General features: G+C 35.9%; 1 protein-coding gene across 2 annotated transcripts in view; it reads right to left on the bottom strand.

Annotated features, from left to right (window-relative positions):
* NDUFAF2 (NADH:ubiquinone oxidoreductase complex assembly factor 2) overlaps nucleotides 1–18059 on the bottom strand; it is a 183939-nt gene that overhangs the window by 153271 nt on the left and 12609 nt on the right. The window lies entirely within an intron of this gene.

The following is an 18059-nucleotide window of genomic DNA, read 5'->3' as shown; positions in this document are numbered from 1 at the left end:
TATTTTACATTGTTACAAAAATTATTGTAACCTGATCATGCTGCTTCAAGGATATAACCTTTCATCTGCGAGACAGGACCTTGTTTAATTCACTGCACCTAAAATTTTTACCTGGTCCATAAGTAGAAAGGGTTTTTTGTGAAGGGGCTAATTTAAATTGAAATATTAATAACAGAAAGAAATCTTTCTGCCATTTTAGCAATAAAACTTATTTGAGGCAATATTCTTAGTTCTTTAAGTAAAGAGTTAAAAACTTTACAGACAGTATATTCCAAAGGCCTCCTTAGCCAATTTCCTGAAGTACAGAACGATCAATAAAAATCAGCCTGTAATGGTATCTTCCAAACATCAACTGGAAAGAGTCTGTGTTCAATGGGATGCCAAATAGTACTGCCAGACATTTACTCTTATAGAAAGAGAATGCTATGTTTGCATTGTTCTGTTAATAGCATGATAACAAGTATGTTTACTGTAGGATCAGAAATGGACAGAAAAAAATACATAATAAAGCAGTGAATGGTGGACAGCCATTCATACTCTACTGGTCTACAGTTACTAGAGAGAAGAAAGAGTAAGTCCTATAATCTTAGGAAGCTATAAAAAAGAATACTCTCTTGTTAAAGCTCAAGAGAATCTGAAGAGGGAATAAAAGAGAAAAAAGTCAAACAGATTATGCTGTCAATTTTAGTTGTCATAATGTGCTTCAGAGATAAAACATTCCTCTGAATGGCAATTGAACAGATGGAAATTTTCATTTTTGGTTAACTGGATGGAAAAATTGGACCAGTACCTAAAATGACATTGAAATGAAGCTCAAATCCCCTCCCACAAGAAGGAAACAGATGCATCACTCCAGATACAAAATAAATTATTGAACAGTGCATATATTATATTGGCATCATTGTATCCAACTGTACATCTGCACAATGTTTTAGTCTCCTGGTGAGAGAACAGACATTTCTGAAAGGGAAAATAGGCAACTAGTGGAGTGAATCAGATAAGTATACCATTTGGGTAAGAAAAGCCAAACAACACTTCACTGAATTTGAAGTTATTCATGCTGAGATGAAAAAAGAACCATAAAGTATATTGATTCCAATGCCCTTGAACTTATACATTGATTTAAATGTAGTAGATTTAGAAACATAAAACCACATTTTCAAGACTTTTATAATCTTAAATCAGAATGAATAAAAATATATATATATGACTACTTAAGACTCTAAAGAAGTTAGGGTTGAATACCCACCTCACTTGAGTGGACAGAGAAGTGAGTGACATACTAAACTAAAGCTGCATTCCTTATCTTAAACTATGACTAGAGAGGATTCACAGAATAGGAAACACAAATCAGACTTATTTGATAATTTAAAGTTAATAACTGATCCCGTGAGTTGTGAACTAAGGAAATGGTTTTTACTCTTTTATAAGTCCCAATTCCACCTTCTGACAATACTGTCCTTTTTGGTACTTTCCCACTGCTTTCCTAGCCAGCTCTTGACAGAGCTTATCCATGCAGGCAGCTTACACCATCCTACACTTGCACCACAGTCTTCCTATCAATCCTTTCCATTCTTTCCCAACTCATTAAATCCTCAGTCCAGCTGCAGAGAAAATATGAGATACCAGCTTTAGAGGGTAGGTAAGCAAGCAGGTTGTTATTTTGTTTTAAGGTATAATCTCGGTTGGCACTGGGCCAGCAACACTTCTGCATTATAAGGTGACTGTATACGGTCTGATCGGGGGATGCAGATGATGCCTGAGGATGCCAGCAGAATAAATTCTGAGGTTAGAACCTAAAAGGGAAAGAGGCAAAAGGAAAAATGTCTCTAACATAAAAAGATTTTATAGTTAAATAACAGAAATTCTGACTTCTTTTTATTTATTAAGTCATTCATCACAATGTAATGAGATTTTCCAAATATCTAAAGTGATAGGGACTTCCCTGGTGGCGCAATGGTTAAGAATCCGCCTGCCAATGCAGGGGACATGGCTTCGAGCCCTGATCCAGGAAGTTCCCACATGCTGCAGAGCAACTAAGCCCGTGTGCCACAGCTACTGAACCTGCGCTCTAGAGCCCATGAGCCACAACTACTGAGCCCGCGTGCCACAACTACTGAAGCCCACATGCCTAGAGTCCGTGCTCCACAACAAAGAGAAGCCATCGCAATGAGAAGCCTGCGTGCCGCAACTAGAGAAAGCCTGCACATAGCAACAAAGACCCAATGCAGCCAAAAATGAATAAATAAATATTTTAAAATAATAATAAAGTGATAGAATATTTTATCAGATATGACTTCCAATCCAACTATATTTAACAAGGATTCACTATCTTGAAGACCGACTGAAATGTCTCACAAGACTACCAGAACAGCACAGGTGAGAAAAATAAGTTCAGTGCCAGCCCTACAAAATACTAATGGAAAGCGGATATCATGGGCACAATGAATTACGAGTCTGTACTGGTGTATAGTATTCACAATGGTATTCCCTCTAGAAATAAAGTTGCACAGGGAAGTCATTCTTTGCATTCTCCCCATCATTTTTAAACACAAGCAAATGTGAAGCAGAGCTCATTAAAGATATAGAAAGACAAATATAACTTAAAAGTAAAAGTATAAGGAGGCTGGGTCCATCTGGACTTATTAGAGAAAAGCCTTGAGGGGAATAACTGGGAATATGGGATAGGAGAAATAGTTAGAAGGTAATTGGGAAAGGGGAACTCAAGTTGGCTCCCTCCCTGGGGTGTTTCTGCCAAGGAAGGAGAATAAGAATAGAACCTTCAGGAATAGTATCATGTGGTGGCTGGATGCCCAAAGAGAGTCTGTTGCTAGAAAAAGGCCATGGTATAATATGGTAATGATTCACAGAAGAATAAGAAAAAGAAGTGGACCAGGAATCATCAATATTTTGTTCCTCTGACTCATTCCGATGCTCTATGTTTCCAGCCACTCTGTTACCCACTCTCTGTTAGCTGTATCTCTGTCATTCTGTAATCATTCTTAAATTAACATTAGCAGAGATTTAATTTAAAAGATAAACTAAAACAAAAGGTTTCACAAAATACTTTATATTTTCAGATGTTTTATGGTCACTGGTCATGGGACTAACAGAGGAGACTGATGGATCATAACCAAGGAGTCAGGTGAAAACTTCTAATCCAGAGGGCAAGAGAACAGGTAGGAGTCCCAGGTCTTCTTAAATGAGGACAGAAACAGCACGAAAAGGGCTAACCTAAAGGAAGCAGTGTGTTCTCATTTGAAGTTAAGTGTACCTCTATCTGCACTTCATTGTCATTAGAGACAGATACTTAAGATTCTTATTTTGATATCCATGTGTTTTCTTATCAAACACAATAACTGCATATCATTTATTGACTTTAAACATGAAGGTAATTTATGAATAAAGCATTTTTAATATGGTTTAGAACGTGTTGAAACATAACCTTTGAATAAACAGAAAGTACATACAGAAACTCTGGCAAGTCTGACTGGAGGCTGGATTTACCTAAGTGTAAAGCCTCAAATGGGGCAGAGAAAAGCCGAAGTGCTATTAATGAAACCATATGTGGCAAATGAACATTAAATCTACTCATCTTTCATTGAAAAGGAGCACTAGAGACTAAAGCTCTTTTAATCCCTTTGTTCATCTTTTTTGTTGGGCAGATGATTAGCACATTTTCAATGCTGACAAATTACATACTCTGTTAAGCACTGGATCCTTCAACACTGTGAAGATTATGCTCTTCGGCAATCATTTACAACAATTTTAATGTTTTTCTTCTATCATGTTGTCTTCTAATATTTTTTATTTTTCCCCATCAAAAATCATTATGCAAATTTCAGCCATAAAGAAAGAAATTCTCTCAATCTGGAATTCTAAACATTGTTAGCTTTTCTGTAAAAGGGAAAGAATAGAAACAAACACCACTTCATCCAACAAGGTTTATAGTGCATCTAGTTTTTCGAGAACTTCCTTTAAATAGTTCCAGAATAAGTACTCTGGCTTCACAGGAAACATATTTCAAAATACACTGTATTTGAAGATGCTGATATTAACAGCATTATCCCTGTGTACTAGTGTAACTAGTTATCCTTTTTTAAAAAAATTGAGATGAAATTCACATAAGATAAAATTAACTATTTTTTTCATTTTATTTTTTAAATTAATTCTTATTGGAGTATAGTTGCTTTACAATGTTGTGTTAGTTTCTGCTGTACAGCAAAGTGAATCGGCTATACATATACATATATCCCTTCTTTTTTGGATTTCCTTCCCATTTAGGTCACCACAGAGCACTGAGTAGAGTTTCCTGTGCTACACAGTAGGTTCTCATTAGTTGTCTATAAAATTAACTATTTTAAAGTACACAATTCAGTGGCATTTAGTACATTCAAAATGTTGTGAAAACACCCTGTCTAGTTCCAAAACATTTTCATCACCCCAAAAGAAAACCCAGTAACCATGAAGCAGTCATTCCCCATTCTCCCCTTTCCCTAGCCCCAGCAATCTGTTTTTGGTTTCAATAGATTTACCTATTTTGGATATTTTCATATAAATGGAATCATACAATATGTGACCTTTCTTGTCTAGATTCTTTTATGTAGCACATTAATATGTTCACAAGGTCACCCATATTGTAGCATTTATCAGTACTTCATTTCTATTTATGGATGAGTAATATTCACAAGTTATTTTTCTATTCATCTACTGATGAACATTTGGGTTGTTTTCACCCTTTGGCTACTGTGAATAGTGCTATCAATATTTGTCTACAAGTATTTCAGTACTTGTATCAATTCTTCTGAATATATACTTAGGAGGAGAATTGCTGGATCATATGGTAATTCTATGTTTAACTTTTTGAGAACTATCAAACTGTCTTCCAGAGAAGCTGCACCATTATATATTCCTACCAGCAATGTAGAAGGGTTCTAATTTCTTCCTATCTTTGCCATCACTGTTTATTTTTCACTTTTTTGATTACAGCCATCCTAGTGGTTATGAAGTGGTATCTTACTGTTTTAATTTGCATTTCTCTAATGAATAATGATGTTAAGCATCCATTCATGTGCTTGTCGGTCATTTGTAAATCTTTGGAGAAATGTCTATTCAAATCCTTCGCCCATTTTAAAATTTGGTTATTACTTTTTTGCTTTAAATACTAGACCCTTATCAGATGTATAGTTTGTAAATGTTTTCTCCCATTCTGTAGGCTGACTTTTCACTTTGTTAATGTCTTTTGATAAATGAAAAGTTTTTAATTTTGAAGTCCAATTTATCCATTTTTTCTTTTGTTGACTGTGCTTTCAGTGTCGTATCTAAGAATCCACTGCAAAATCCAAGGTCATAAAGATTTACCCCTGTGTTTTCTTCTAGGAGGTTTATAGTTTTAGTGCCTACATTTAGATAGCTGATCCATTTTGAGTTAATTTTTGTATGTGATGTGAAGTGGAAGCCCAACTTCATGCTTTTGTATATGGATATCTAATTGTCTCAGCACCACTTGTTAAAGAAACTATTCTTTCCCCCACTGAGTGGTCTTAGCACCTTTGTTACTAATAATTGGCCATGGATGTATGAGTTTATTTCTGACTTCCAGTTCTATTCTATTGGTCTGTAGTTATCTATTTGAACTGTATACTTTTCTGCATGCTCAAAGCATAAATACAAAAGAGCTTGGATAAGAAACACTACTCTAAGATCTTTTAACTTGACTTAAAGTTTCCCACTATACTGGGAAACTATACTCAGATATAACTGAGTTATATCTTTGGTAGGGATGATACCCTGAACTGGCACTGATTTTAAGCACCCTCTTCCTGGAGCTGACATGAGGAATGACGGAGATTCCTTAGATTCTTGCAAATCAACTTGAGGCACTCCTTAACGTAAATGTATGTGGTATTGAGATAGCACTACCAACCTTCCTCTTTGTGTAGCTCATCATTACTGGGAGCAGAAAGAGTGATAAAAAAGGAAAAAGGTGACAAAAAGAAGGCACAGCTTCTATTCTCAGGAGATCTGTAGAATAGATCTTGTTAGCAACAGCTAATAAACTTGGGCCAAGTGACCAAGAAGCCAGTTTACCAAATACTTATAAGCATCTGCAATGATTACTAGTAACCACACAGCCACAAATACTGTAAAGATTTCATTGGAAATTGTGTGAATGCTTGGTGTTTGCTGCAAATGACACACGTTCTCTTGATTTATTAAGGAAACAGACATGGAAATGGGCAAATGAAGGAAGTGAAGGGGTAAAATACTGTTTTGTTAGTTCCAAAAATATTTTTTGAACTTACTTTTAAGACTCATTTTTAGATAGTTTTAAAGAAGAAAAGTCTCAGGAATTATTTTTAGAAAGTACAGGGGAAAAGTACAGGAAACAAACAATATAGGAAATTACTTTTTTCCTTATTTTATTCTCACTAATATTCTAGTAGCAAAAATATAACTTAGCTAGCCCTGACCTACCAAGTCCACAGTTCTCAACAATGAACACTGTTAATGGATTTATTTACAACACACAGTACAATGACATTAAAAGGTAGGCAGAGGGTCATAAATCTTAAAATTGTGGTATGATCATGGAAATAGCCATCATTTTTACTTTTAAGAGGGAGGGAGGTAGCCTCTTTGGGGCCAAATATACCATTAGAATTAGATGGTGCTTGAACTTTACTCATGAGATATTGGAAGTCTGCTTCTTTCCTCATATCAGCCAGAAAAGCAGAACACTTAAGAGCAACGGAAGAATTGGTCATCTGGCTGGTAGCTATCAGCCCTTGTATTAGGTACTGTGATAATACTACTACCATGCAAAAGCTCTACTCCAGAGTGCCCCAGGATCTATTAATCTCACTCCCTTACATGAGAGGCTCTCTGAATTTATAAGGAATATCTTCTGAAAGGCTGTACATAAGAAACTTTTCTACCATCTGATAAATCATAGCTAGGTGATAAGGGTCATATAAGAGGGAAATTTGACTTATTTCATCAACCTCTTTTAGGTGGTATATTCCTTAACACATCTTTTCTTCTTTCTCTCCATGTCTCAACAGGGAAGTACTAAGGATACATAACACTGAGCTAGAAAAACAAGAGTCTAGAGTAGCCTGAACTGGGAAGATCAACTTAAAGGGGTTGGGGGGCGGAGTGGGACAGGGAGAGTGGAAGGGCTCCTTTCTAAACTAACCATGCTTGCTTAACTCAGATATCAGTCACTTAGAGCAGTGCTTCTCAAACTTTAATATGCATGTGAATCACCGGTGGATCTTGTAAAAATGAATATTCTAATTCAGTAGGTCTGGGATGGCATCTGAGATTCTACAGATTGTATCTGACAAAGAGAAAGGTGATTTTCAGGGAGATACTACCAGAACTCTGAACAAAACTGCGAAGTCTATGTCGACCATTCTACTTTCTTTCCCAAATGTCCCCCCCATTTTATGGTTCCTCATTCCTTCTGTATCTAAAAAGTCTTCCACCTCATAGAGATAAGCCTCTCAAATAAGAGAGAGGAAGATCACTCACCTTAACCTTCTAAAACAACTCCCAATTTAACTGCCCTTTGGTCCAAAGTGTTATTGGATTAAAGCATACTGTTATCCTTAATGGTTAAAGCAATACAAACTAAAATGAGAATTAATGATAACTTTGCTCCTCCAAAGGGGCACTTGTAGTTTAATCAAGATTATCTTATCAACCTACATTCATATCTACTAGGGAGACTGCTATGTGGAAAATATTTTCAAGATCCTCTGCTCCCTATTCATCTGGTAACACAGTATTATTTCCACTCATCTTTAATTGGTCTGGAAGGGTTTTAAATACATAGAGTCTATATTAAGAACATGTAGCCTCAAACCCTCCAATCTCACTTCCTCTGCCATTGTTAAGTGGCTTCATACCTCTCAGTATACTGAAAACAGGAGGTGATACAGTGCACTCAAATACTCAAAATTTTAAATCATAAACCTCTGAACATAATGGGTCTCCTATTCTGAAAAATCTCATCATAATAAATTACATAGCGAAAAAAAAAATTAAGGGACTTATGAAGGTTTGGTAAGTAATTTTACAGAGGTAGGTCATAGTATGCGAAGGGAGCCAGAGAAAGGTATCGCCTGCTGTGTAGGGTACTATTAGAAGGAGAGAAAAATGGGATTTTTGTAGAGAGAAAGGACGATCATAGAGATTATAGTTGAGTCATAGTATCTTTTTCACTTTGGAGGGAGCACATGATTCAAACCTCTATAACATTTTTGTGGTTTACTCATTAATAACCAAAGCCTTTGTTAAGTCTCTGATTCCAATATTCATGCCTATTCATAGGATAAAGTATGTTTTCAGCATGTTGAGAGCAAATAAAATTTTACAAGTCTATTCCACATATTTATTAAACAAAAGGAACATTTTTAAAGGTATTGAGACTACTATATTTCCAAAACAGCAATAATTTCTTACGGCTAAAACAATTTATTTGGATTTTCACATATCTTATTTCATAATTTTCGGAAAACAGATATAAGAATAATCCTTCAAAATGATACATACTGAAAAGAAAAGAAAGTGATCATTAATTTTTTTGTTCCTTCAGTATCAGTTTCTTAAAGGACACAGTTAAATGTTAATGATTAAAATTGTCCTTATTAAAATTAAAGCTTTAGATTTACTGGTTTAATTATTCATTCATTCAAGTTTATAGTCGCCCAAAATGTTCCTGAATATTTAGCTTTTCAACAATTTAAGCAGTAGCTATAAATTTAATTCTTCTGACCTAGGTGCATTTCTGAGACTCCTAGAGTTTAAAATTTTGACCAGCTTCTATACCAAACCCCCAGAAAAGATAAAGGTGGGTGCCACTCATTGGCTGAGAATCATATTAAATATTTGCTTGCCAATAATTTAGCAGGATACTTGGCAGGTCGCCAGAGAATAAGCCTTTCTCCAAGATGCTAATACCTCATTTAGACGCTATTTTAGACATTAAAAAATTTTTGTTCTTGCACAAGCATATAATTTAAAAGTATAAGGAGGAAGGAATCCAAGCACAATAAAGGTAAGAATGGAAAGGGAGATCCTGAAAAGATTTTATTTGCTAATGGGTATAAAATGGTGGTCATTAAAGTAATAAAAAAAAGAAAGGAAAAATAAAATTTTATTAGTTATAAATAATTATGCTTAATTCTTTTATTTTCTAATTATATTCTGATGTCACATCAAGTTGTCAAGATTTATCTTCCAGATTATGAATCAAAAGTAAGTTATCTGAAAAGTAAGTTGTCTTTAACTTATTGTTAAAGACTATTAAGTCTTTAACTCTAATGTTAGCAGCCTTTTCAGCATACCTAATTTGAAGTAGATAAACTGTTATATAGCTGATTAAAATCTTAAAGTGGCTTTGACCCATTTTCCTTTCTTATAGCTTAATCAACTGTTTTTACAGTATTTCCAATGTTTCAGTTATTTTCCTCAAATTTGGACATCCTGCCTAAGTGAAAACACCTTAGTGAAGTCAGACACAGTTACAGGAATATTGCACAACAGGGTCAGACAGATCTTTCTACGAGTTTCCAAAGAGACTGATTGGAGTCTACACTGCAATCACCAAACCTCTGTCTTGATGAACATGTGCCACATTTATAACACAGTATTGGGCTACTATTGTTGCTATATGTCATTGCTTCAATAATAAATCCTTGCTGCATAGTTTTGTGAACTAAGTATAAAGCTTGACTTGGTTCTGATAAATAGAAGATTTTTTTCAAAAGAAAAGCAGATAAAGAGCTATAAATGTAGCAGATGTGGTGTATGGGTGCGTGTGTGTATAAGATAATAGCACTAAAGAAGCTTCAATTGGTATAAAAGAATAGTAAAGTATTTATTGTGTGGTGCACATTAATAAAAAGCACACTACAAAATCACTTTTAAAGATCATTTTTGTTAAACAACACTGGGAAAATATAGCCTGAGTTCTTAGGATCTTTGGGCCAGTAACAATCTCTTTCAGACCTCAGTTGCCTCATCTGTAAATGAATAAGAGTACCCATTCAAAAGGCCCTCCATTTACAATTTATATCTGAGTGGCAATAACAGTGTCTTAAAGTTACACACACAAGGACAAACAAGGTTAAAAATTTAAATAACCTAATGATTTCTTTATCTTTGTTCTTCAAGCTGGTCATGTGGTTACTGATATAATAAAATCAGAGTTGAAAACACTTTAACTCTAATTTCCTATCAGAATAGCTTTTAGTGTTAAACAGAGACAGAAAAGAAAAAAATCCAGGAATTATTTAAGTTAAAAATACTTTTTAATATAAATTATGCTAGATTATTTTTCAGTTACTCTTTGGAAAACTAGAAATGCACAGTCAATGCTCTCATGTGGAAAATGTAAAGACCAAGCAAGTGAATCTAAGATTCAGAGGAGGAAAATACCCATGTAAGAGTCATGAAGGAAAAATATAGGTGTCTCTATTAGTAATGGATTTAGAGATGAGTGTGCTATCTTACCAGAAAGCACTTATCTTTGGTACAAATGGTTGAGTGGTCAAAAGAAGTCTTGAGGGTAAGAATACTTTAGAAAATACATGTGAGGTGAATGTCTACTAATGATGTATTCCAAATATTTTATGATATTTATCATATGTTATTCCATAATTCAGGTCATTAATAAAATACAATTATATGAGAGAGACTGCTTAATAAAGGTACATTTCCTGCATCTGCATAAATTTTACCATAGACTTTAAGTATTCCGCATATGCTCTAGCTTTGATAAAAGTTGGTTGTTTTAAAAAGTTGTATTAAAGTGTACATAAAATTTAAATATCTCACTTCTACATTTAACACCTTCTCACTGGCTCATAATTTTACTTTTGACTTTCACTGACAATATATAGTAATCTCCAATCCTTAAGGAAAAGCATTTTCAGTTTTAAGAATGCCTATATTTGACTGTACTGTATTATTTTATGATTTTGATCATTAATTAGTCAAAATATTTGATTAGAAACTAGATCTTAACAGAAATATGATAAGAAAATTTAGGAAAATAACATTTCTAAGAAATAAGGTCTGTTTTAAACACACACTTCTAGTAAATGCCTGATACATAAACAATATTCAATGACTATTAAAGAGATGAATGAAAGTAGTGAGAGGTGGTTCTAGTCTTATGAACTGCCCATTTCTCCTCCTATTATACCATCTGTCTCTCTAGATGGCATATAGGCATAAAACAATATATCTGATTATTTTTTTTTTAAAAAAGACACTGCTAAGAACAGTCACTAAATATAGGTTCATTTCAAAAGCAAAAAGGGAGGCTTCAGAAATAACATCTTAGAAAAAGAAAATCAAATTTTAGAGGTAAAATGACAAGAAATCTCTTAGGTTTAAAGTAAAACCATCTCAAGGGCTTTTATACTCTCAAACGGACTACTTTTCTCTTTATTCTGCTGCTGCTGCTTAAGAGAAAAAAGCAGCAGAAGCACTGCAAGAAAAGAAATGAGATAACCACAGCTTTGTAGTCTAATCTGAAGTCCGGGGGTGTGATACCTCCAGCTTTGTTCTTTTTTTTCTCAAGATTGCTTTGGCAATTCAGGGTTTCTTGTGGTTCCATATAAATTTTAGAATTACTTGTTCCAGTTCTGTGAAAAATGTCATGGGTATTTTGATAGAGATTGCACTGAACCTGTAGATTGCTTTGGGTAGTCTGAACATTTTAATAATATTAATTCTCCCAATCCAAGAACACAGGATATCTTTCCATTTCTTTGTATCGTTTTCAATTTCCTTCATCGATGTTGTATAGTTTTCAGAGTGTAGGTCTTCCATCTCCTTTGTCAAGTTTATTCCTAGGTATTTTATTCTTTTTGGTGTGATTTTAAACAGATTGTTTTCTTGCTTTCTCTTTTTTTTTCTTGCTTTCTCTTTTTGATAGTTTATTAGTGTATAGAAAAGTGACAGATTTCTGTGTATAAATCTTGCATCCTGCAACTTTCATTTACTAGTTCTAGTAGTTTTTTGGTGGAGACTTTAGGGTTTTCTATGTGTAGTATCATGTCATCTGCAAATAGTGACAATTTTACTCCCTCTCTTCCAATTTGATGCCTTTTATTTCTTTTTCTTCTCTGACTGCTGTGGTTAGGACTTGCAGTATTATTTTAAATAGAAGTGGTGAGAGTGGGCATCCTTGTCTCATTCCTTATTTTAGAGGAAAGACTTTTAGCTTTTCACCGTTGAGTATGATATTAGCTGTGAGTTTGTCATAAATGGGTCTTTATTGTGTTGAGATATGTTCCCTCTATGCCCACGTTGATGAGCGTTTACATCATGAATGGATGTTGAATTTCGTCAGATGCTTTTCCTGCATCTGTTGAGATGATCATGTGATTTTTATCCTTCCTTTTGTTAATGTGGTAGACCACTGATTGGTCTGCAAATATTGAACCATCCTTGTGTCCCTGGAATAAACCCCACTTGACTGTGGTGTGTATTTTTTATTTATTACTGAATACAATTTGCTAATATTTTGGGGGGGAATTTTTGCATCTACATTCATCAGAGGCATTCTCCTGTAATGCTCTTTTTCTGTAGTGTCTTTGTGTGATTTTTGTATCAGGTTAATGAATTTGGGAGTGCTCATCAATTTTTTGGAGCAGTTTGAGAGAACAGGTATTGGCTTTTCTTTATATGTTTGGTAGAATTTCCCTGTGAAACCATCAAATCTCAGACTTCTGTTTGTTTTTTTTTTTTAGTTAAAAATTCAGTCTCACTACTAATGATGGGTCTGTTTAGATTGTCTGTTTCTTCCTGATTCTGTCTTGGAAGGCTGTATATTTCAGGAATTTGTCCATTTCTTCCACATTGTCCAATTTGTTGGCATACAACTGTTGGTGGTACTCTTTTATTTTTTTCTGTATCTCTATGATATTGGTTATTATTTCTCCTATTTCATTTCTTATTTTGTTTATTTGGGCCCGCTCTCTTTTTTTCTTGATGAGCCTAGCTAAAGGTTTATCAATTTTGCTTAGCTTTTCAAAAACACACCTCTTGGTTTCATTGATCTTTTCTCTTGGGTTTTTTTTTTTTTTTGGTCTCTATTTTATTTATTTCCTCTCTCCTCTCTCCTCTTTATTTTTTCCTTCCTTCTGTTCATTTTGGGCTTTACTTATTCTTCCTTTTCTAATTTCTGTAGATGGTAGGTTCAGTTGAGATTTTTATTGCTTCTTGAAGAAGGCCTGTATCACTATAAACTTCCCTCTTACTGCTTTTGCTGCATCCCATATATTTTGGAAAGTTGTGTTTCCATTTTCATTTGTCTTGAGGTATTTTCTGATTTCTTCATTTAACCATTGGTTTTTAAATAGCATGTTGTTTTAGTTTCCATATGTTTATACTTTTCCCATGTTTCTTCCTGTACTTGATTTCTAGTTTCATACCATTGTTTTCAGAAAAAATGCTTGATATAATTTCTATTCTCTTAAATTTGTTGAGGCTTATTTTGTGACCTACCCTGTGATCTAAATGGAGAATGTTCCATGTACACTTGAAAAGAATGTGCATTCTGCTGCTTGGGGATGGAATGTCCTGTTGATACTGATTAAGTCCAACTGGTCTAAAGGGTCATTTAAGACCATTTTCCTTATTGATTTTGTCTGGATGATCTGCCCATTGATGTAAGTGGGGTGTTAAAGGCCCCTACTATTACAGTATTACTGTCAATTTCTCACTTTATGTCTGTTAATATTTGCTTATATATTTAGGTGCTCCTGTACTAGCTGCATACATGTTATATCCTCTTTTTGGATTGATCCCTTTATCTTATATAATACCCTTCTTTGTCTTTTGTTATAGACGTTAATGTCTACTTTGATATGAGTATTGTTACCCTTGCTTTCTTGTCGTTTTCATTTTGATGAAATATCTTTTTCCATTCCCTCACTTTCAGTCTGTGTGTGTCTTTATCGCTGAAGTTAATCTCACGCAAGCATCATATAAATGTGTCTTGTCATTTTATCCAATCAGCCACCCTATGTCTTTTGATTGGAGCATTTAGTCCATTGACATTTAAAGTGATTATTGATAGGCAGGTACTTATTGCCATTCTGTTACTTGTTATCTGGTTGTTTTTGTAGTTCTCTGTTGTTTTCTTCTTTTGGTTTCTTCCCTTGTGGTTTGATGATTTTCTTTAGTGTTATGCTTCTGTTTCTTTCTCTCTAGTTTTTGTATATCTATTGTAGGTTTTTGATTTGCAGTTACGATGGGATTCATGTACTTTGATTTCTAACTATATCTACTTGTTTTAAACATGCAGATAAGTTCAAACACATTCTAAAAGATCTACATTTTTTACTCCCTATATTTTGTTTTTGATGTCATATTTTACATCTTCATGTTTCCCTCTACTGAATATTGTAGTTACAGTTGGTTTTAAAATTTTTTATCTTTTAATTTTTGTACTAGCTTACTTACTTGGTTGATCCTCTGCCTTTACTATGTATTTGCCTTTCCTATTGGGATTTGCCTTTCCTATAGATACTTATTCCTTGCTATAGCCTTTTCTTTTCCACTTAGAGAATACCCTTTAACCTTTCTTTTAGGGTTGGTTTAGTATTGATGAATTCTTTTAATTTCTGCTTCTCTGAAAAGTTCTTTATCTTTCCTTCAATTCCAAATGATAATCTTGCTGGCTAGAGAATCCCAGGTTGCAGTTTTTTCCCTTTTAGCACTTTTCATATATCATGCCACTCCCTTCAGGCCTGCCTTGTATGTAACTCTGTTTTTCTCTTGTTGCCTTTAAACTTCTCTCTTTAACTGTTGTCATTTTAATTAACATATGTGTGCATCTGTTTGGATTCATCTTGTTTGGGATCCTCTGTGATTCCTCTAACTGGATATTTTTTCCTTCTTCAGATTCAGGAAATTTTCAGCCATAATTTCATTAAATACATTTTTAGCCCCCTTCTCTGCTTCTTCTCCTTCTAGGAACCCTTTAATGCAAATGTTGGTATGCCTGATGTTGTCTCAGAGGTCCCTTAAATTGTTCCCATTTTTTAAATTTTATCTTTCTTTTGCTGTTCTGATTGGGTGATTTCTATTATTCTATCTTCCAGATCACTTATATATTCTTCTGTATCACCTAATCTGCTGTTAATTCCTTCTAGTATGTTTTTCATTCCAGTTACTGTATTCTTCAGTTCTGACTCGTTCTTTTTTATATTGTCTAGTTCCTTGCTAAAATTCTCGCTGTGTTCATCTATTCTTTTCCCTAATTCAGTTAGCATTCTTATTACCAACGCTTTGAACTCTTTATCTAATAAATTGTTTATTTCTGTATCATTGGTTGTTTTTTTCAGGGGTTTTCTCTTGCTGTTTCAATTGAAACAAATTCCTATCCTCTCATTTTGCTTAACTTTCTTTGTCTCTATGAAATTAGGTGGAAAAGTTAGCTATTTCAATCTTAAAGCAGTGTCCTTGTATAGGAACATCCCTATACATGTTGCATGTGCCCAGTGGCTTTGGTGGGAGAGCTGGGTCTGATGTGAACACAAGTCACGTCTTTCCTCAGGGCTAGCTGGCAGCACTCACCTTGGGAGGAGGTGGCACTGGAGATGGAGGTGCTAGAGAGCCAAGTGAGAGCTGGGGCTTCTCCTTTGGTTAGGATCCAAAACCACTCTATTCGGGGTGATGGGTCCCAAGCTGCTGAAGCAGAAGCCCCGAGGGTCAGGTTTGAGCTGCCTCCATTCCCTTTAAGTGTGTGTTCTTCTCCCTCCCAGTACCAGCACCCTCGGCCCAGAGGTGAGCAGTGCTGGAGAGAGAGGGGCTGGTACAGGCCCTTAGTGTGGGTCTAGGCGTGGGCTGTGTTGATCCCAGCTGCAGTCAGCAACGCAGGCAGCTTCTGATGAGCTCCCTGTGTAAGCAATCAGTAACGGCTGTCCCTGCCCTGCTCAGATGCTACTTCAGGTCTGAACAGCATTTGTCCCTCACAGCTGAGCTCTTCCTCAGCTGCTGCAGCCCTTGCCGTGGCAGGGAGCTGTGCCACTGAGCAGGTGGGGCAGGTGCTAGCAATCAGTGGGTTGGGGGCATGGGCTGTGGCAGTCCAGCCAAAGTCAGAGTCCCAGACTGCTTCTGATGCACTGCTTGTGTAAGTGCCCACAATGGCTGCCCCTGCCCTGCTCAGAGGCCACTACAGGTCTGAGCCACCTTTGTGCCTCATATCCGAGCTCTCCCCTCAACTATGGCAGCCCTCACCCCAATGTGGGGCTGCATCATGGAGCAAGCAGGGCTATAGCAATCGCTCAGCTCAGGCTGGGGCATATGCCAGGAGAGTCATGGGAAACCGGCCAGTGACCGAGGCAGTTTCAGTCTGCCCTGTTTCAGGAGTAAGCAAGCATATGTGCGCTCCTCACAAATAGAGTCCAAGCTTCCAAGAGCCCTCCTGTTAGTCCCATTGCCCATCCAACTGGCCAAGGGGACTGAGCTTCCCACTGTCAGACACCAGGGCTGGTGCACCCAAAATATGGCTTGAACCACTCACTCCCAAGGATCTCCTCTTCTGAGTCTCCTCCCAGGGGCACAGGTCCCAACCCTCTCACCTCTCTTCCCTTCCTGCCCAATTCTGTGTGGATCTTTCTTACAGCCCTGGTTGTACAGGAGTCTTTCTGCTACTCTCCAGTTAGTTTTCAGTGAAAATTTGTCCACATGTAGATGTATTTTTGATGTGTTCATGGAAGGAGGTGAGTCCTATGTCCTTCTACTCCAACATCTTGATCTCCTCTTTTGATTTTGTAATTCTTGTAGAGTAACTAACACTTATACAGTCTCCAAATAGCAGCAAAAATGAACTGCCGAACTGAGTAGTACTTTGGGAAGTGAGAGGGCTAAGTAAGAAAAGTAATAGTTTCAACTGATTTACCTGGACAGAGCAACTTGGGTTCAATGATGAACACAAATGGAGCTCACCACTAAATGACATTGACAAATCAATACTAGATACATTATTTTTCATTTGCTGTAATTCTTCCGCAAATACAGTGAATCATGACAAGTGCTAGGAATAGTGTCTAATTCATAGGATTTAATAATACTAATTACAGTGATTGCTGCTATTGACATTACTACTTTTTTTTTTCTTTTTTTTTTTGTGGTACACAGGCCTCTCACTGTTGTGGCCTCTCCCTTTGCGGGGCACAGGCTCCAGACGCGCGGGCCCAGCAGCCCTGGCTCACGGGCCCAGCCATTCCACGGCATGTGGGATCTTCCCAGACCGGGGCACTATGGGAACCCCTGTCGCCAGCATCGGCAGGCAGACTCTCAACCACTGCACCACCAGGGAAGCCTGACATTACTACTCTTAATATAAAGCAATTATGAGATACTCAAAGCAAAAAAGGACAATAACTCTTTTTCTCTTACATGAAACATATTCAGCCTCACTCAGAAATAGATATAACTAGCTTAGTCACTCATTCATTATTAGTTTCCATTTCTGATCAAAAGGTCCCATATTTCCCTGGCAGGGAAAGGCAGAATTGAAGATTATGGTTCCTTAAATTCTTAAAGACAGTATAAAGGATTGCCTGTATGACTGTGAATAATTTCATGCTCCTGTTTCTCTCTTGGACGAAAGTATGACTCTGATGTGATTCCACTGGTATGAGACAGGAATGCAATCAAGGACTACAGGGAAAATGTTGATATTTTCCCCTCACCAAAATACAATTAAGTGTTTAAGTACATGCATGCATACACACACAAACTAAGGAAGTTCAATAAGCAATTGAAATAATCTCAGAGGAAAACACAATTAAGAAATGAAATTTTAAAATGAAGATAAGAAAATGGAAATTCCAACATTCAGAGAACACTAAGATAACCTATGTAAAAAATTAACCATTTTTATTATTTTATATTCAACAAAGGATTTTAAAAGAAGTTCAACTTTTTTCAGGTATTCCTAAACAGAAGGCATGGTTTAAGTAAAATCATAAAACATTTTAGGATATTCTATGAATTTGATGATGTCCATGGTTATGATTATATTA

Source organism: Pseudorca crassidens, chromosome 3 (assembly GCF_039906515.1).
Source record: "Pseudorca crassidens isolate mPseCra1 chromosome 3, mPseCra1.hap1, whole genome shotgun sequence".
NCBI classification, from domain to species: domain Eukaryota; kingdom Metazoa; phylum Chordata; class Mammalia; order Artiodactyla; family Delphinidae; genus Pseudorca; species Pseudorca crassidens.
Note: the sequence above shows the minus strand (reverse complement) of the source record. Positions and strands in the feature narration are given on the sequence as shown.